We start from the raw sequence: 3,469 nt of genomic DNA on the forward strand, positions 1-3,469 counted from the left end.
GATCATGAGGTCAGGAGGTGAGATCGAGACCATGCTGGTCAACAAGGTGAAACCCCATCTCTACTAAAAATACAAAAATTAGCTGAGTATGGTGGTGCGTGCCTGTAATCTCAGTTACTTGGTAGGCTGAGGCATGAGAATCGCTTGAACTCAGGAGGCAGAGGTTGCAGTAAGCTGAGACTGAGCCACTGGCAAGCCAGCCTGGTAACAGAGTGAGCCGAGATTGCTCCACTGCATCCCAGCCTGGTGACAGAGTCAGACTCCATCTCACACAAAAAAAGAATGTCCTGCCATGGAGAATATGTTTACTTGTTTTGAGTCCAGGTATCACTCTGTTGCTCAGGCTGGCATGAAGTAGCATGATCATGGCTCACTGCAGCCTAGAGAGACTATTAAATCTACTTACTCTCCAATCTCTGCTGCTTCTTGCTGTTCCACCTCTATACCCTTGCTCTGTCAGGTAACTACCAAATTCAGCCTCTTAACATAACCTCACAATGCATTTCCTATACTTCCATGAAATGATTTTAAAACATAAATCACCCCTTAAATCCCTTCCTTCCTCCTTCCTTCATCTGTACTATTGAACACATGTTGTAATTAATTTTACACACGTATATATGTGTATATATTAGAGAGAGAAAAGAGGGCAATCCTTCCTACCCATCAGAAGGCTTCAGTGGCTTCCCTAATAACCTTCTCTCTCCAATTCATCTGTAATCACTCTAAGTGGCAAACATAATCCGCCTCCTTTCAGTTCTGAAAGCACACTAAATTCTTCCCATCTGCCAGCTTGGGCAAGTGCTGTTTCCTCTACCTGGATACTCTCTCCTTGACATCCTACAAACTGACTCCTCACTCTCCCCAAACAAACTTCACTGACCACCCTTAGGTCTCCCCTATTCGGTGTCTATCAGAGTCCTGAAGCTGACACCTCTATGTTACTTTTCTCAATTTGTAGTTCATTTGCTTACCTTTTGTGTCCACCCTCAACAATCCTGTTAAGTTTCCAAAAGACAAGACCTCATCTGTCACCACACCCCAATATATTCACAGGCCCACAACACGAGCTGGTAAATGATAGGCTTTCAAGCACTATTTGTTGAATAAATTACCCAATGTACCAGAGTCAAACAGTGAACAGATCGTAGATGTTTATAGAATGAGTATGTGTGAAAAAAAATCCACTAAAACCCTGTATTTGAGAGAATAGCATTAACCACACTTCCTTCCATTCAGGATGTCACTATGTCCTACAGAAACAGGGTAGCACCCTTAAATGCTTAGTGATTAGGACTATCCGTTCTAAAAATAATAAATCGTATGTCTGTGTGCCCTCCCAGTCATCTTCATCATTCCCCATCTCTGTGCTAATCTTAGAAATATTCCAAGCTTCCTCCCTCCAATTCCTCAGAACAAAATAGATCGCTCTTTGTAATCCATATTTTACAAGCTAAACCAAATTCAAAACTACCTATACACTTGGTATTACATAAATACACAAAAGTGGTACTACTACTATAACCACCACTGCTAAAACTGAACTGTACCTAGTCTGCAAAACTAACATCAATTTCCAAAACTGGAGATCTTCCTCTGGTGCTAAAAAGTTTAAAAAAACAAAGAGATGGAATTACACTGGACATAGAGGTTTCTAATCAAATCACTTCTTACAGAAACCTCAATTCAACTCTCTTACAAAATGCAATTAAACCCAAATGGCTGCAGAACTTCTTTTGGTATCATTAACATATGAACACTAGTTGACAAAATACATCTCCCGGCAAACTGAGCCCGATTTGCTCTACAAGTTGTTCATGGCAGCAGCCAGTTTTGGCTATTTAACATGCTTCTATATCATAATACACACGTCACGCTGTCTACAGTAACAGGACAGACTACAACAGTACTTCCACAAACGAAAAAAAGCAGGGTCATCTGAAAGAGAAAAAAAATAATCGTGTGATACATGCCTTTTCTCTCTGGGCGCACGCTTTAGAAATCCTATAAATGATGACAGTTATAACACTGGCTAAGTGATTTTTATCTCATTTAGTCTCCACAATAACCCTTTAAAGGGGCCACTGTTATTTACTACTGATTTAGTGATTAAAAAAACTGAGGCACCTGGAAATGAAGACTCTTGACCTAAGATCCAAAGATAGCAGACCAAGATTTGAACCCGGGCAGACTGGCTCCAGGATACTTCTGTTATGCTCCCAACAGAAGCTGCACTGTCTCTGTTCTGCCAGGCCCTGCCATATTCTCAGAAGCTTTCCCTTCAATACAATTAACAAACTCCCCGTAAACACGGTACTGCCACTGACGGCTTCCAACTTCGGTAAAACATTACCGCTCGCCAACTTCTGCTGCCATGCTCCACCCCTAAGATTTGGAAAGTCAAAAAAAACACAGTTCATAAAAGTTACTGAGGAGCTAAGAGAAGCAAAAATAAGTCGCCTCATATAAGCAGAACTCACGCCGATTGCCACTGGAATGCAAAATCGGCCTCAGCTCCAGCCCAAGAAAAGTGAGAACTTTAATATTCCCGTAGGAGACAAATTTGGACCGTCCCTTTTTTGGCCACCAGGCAAGAGAGAACGGAAGCGCTACTAACATTTACTGAGTGCCAGCCACATGCGCCCTAGGAGAGGACAGAGCCAGGCCAATGGGGACTGGGTGGGGGGAAGGGCACTCAGGAGTTCCGGGAAAATAAATCCAAATAATAGGGTTCATACCACCCAGACTAGGGAGTGGATGCCACCCCCAGGCCGACTGCAAGAGAAAGCGGCGTAGGAGCTGCTCGGGAGAGAAGCCTACCCAGAGCCTCAGGAGCTAGGCCGGGGCCAGAGGAAGCCCTGCAGGGCGGGGAGGGGGAGGAGCCGGAGGGAGCGGAGCCCGCTCAGAAGAGGCCAGGGTGTAAGCGCGGGGGAGCGACCCCGCGCCAGGCCTTCCCCAAGCCCTGACCCAGCAGCTGAGGAAAAAAGGTAAGAGAAGAAACCACTGGAGCCGGTTAAGTTGCCCTAACTTCCATCAGTGGCGCTCACTCACCTGGGCCTACCACAGCGATCGCAGCTATAGCTCGCAACGGCACAACCAGCCCGAACCTCGCCCCCGCCCGACAGCGCGCCCAGCGTCTCCGCTCTCCGACGGCGGCGAAGGCGTAGACCCGCGACCTCCTGGAAAATGTAGTCCTATGCCCGCCTCTCCTGGCCGAATTGGCTGCCACAGGAACTACGTTTCCCACAAGACAAGGCGAGCGTTGGTCCCGCCGCTTTGCGTCACGCGCTGGGTTGTCGGCAGTCACGTGGGTTGCTTGAGTCCATCCCCTCCCCCCGCCTGGGTGGCCTGGAGATGAAGGAGGGCGGTGGACGGAAGGGGCGGGGGCGTTGCTGACGCCACTGCCCCCACCATTTTGGAACCAGCCTGGAGGGAGAGTCTCAGCCCCACCCACTCCCAGCCAGCTTGC

The 3,469-nt window shown here is 47.2% G+C and overlaps 1 protein-coding gene across 2 annotated transcripts in view; it reads right to left on the reverse strand.

Annotated features, from left to right (window-relative positions):
* The window catches only part of THRAP3 (thyroid hormone receptor associated protein 3), a 79,862-nt gene extending 76,613 nt beyond the window's left edge, over window positions 1-3,249 (reverse strand). The window contains exon 1 of one of the 2 annotated variants that reach the window (XM_017501049.1): window positions 3,052-3,249. The gene's annotated coding sequence lies outside the window, so the exon portion shown is untranslated. The remainder of the gene's footprint in view (window positions 1-3,051) is intronic. The other variant, XM_037728678.1, reaches the window with a different exon arrangement.
* Between the last annotated feature and the right edge of the window lie 220 nt (window positions 3,250-3,469).

The sequence above is a fragment of the Cebus imitator genome, unplaced genomic scaffold (genome assembly GCF_001604975.1).
Source record: "Cebus imitator isolate Cc_AM_T3 unplaced genomic scaffold, Cebus_imitator-1.0 Scaffold277, whole genome shotgun sequence".
Lineage (NCBI taxonomy): Eukaryota > Metazoa > Chordata > Mammalia > Primates > Cebidae > Cebus > Cebus imitator.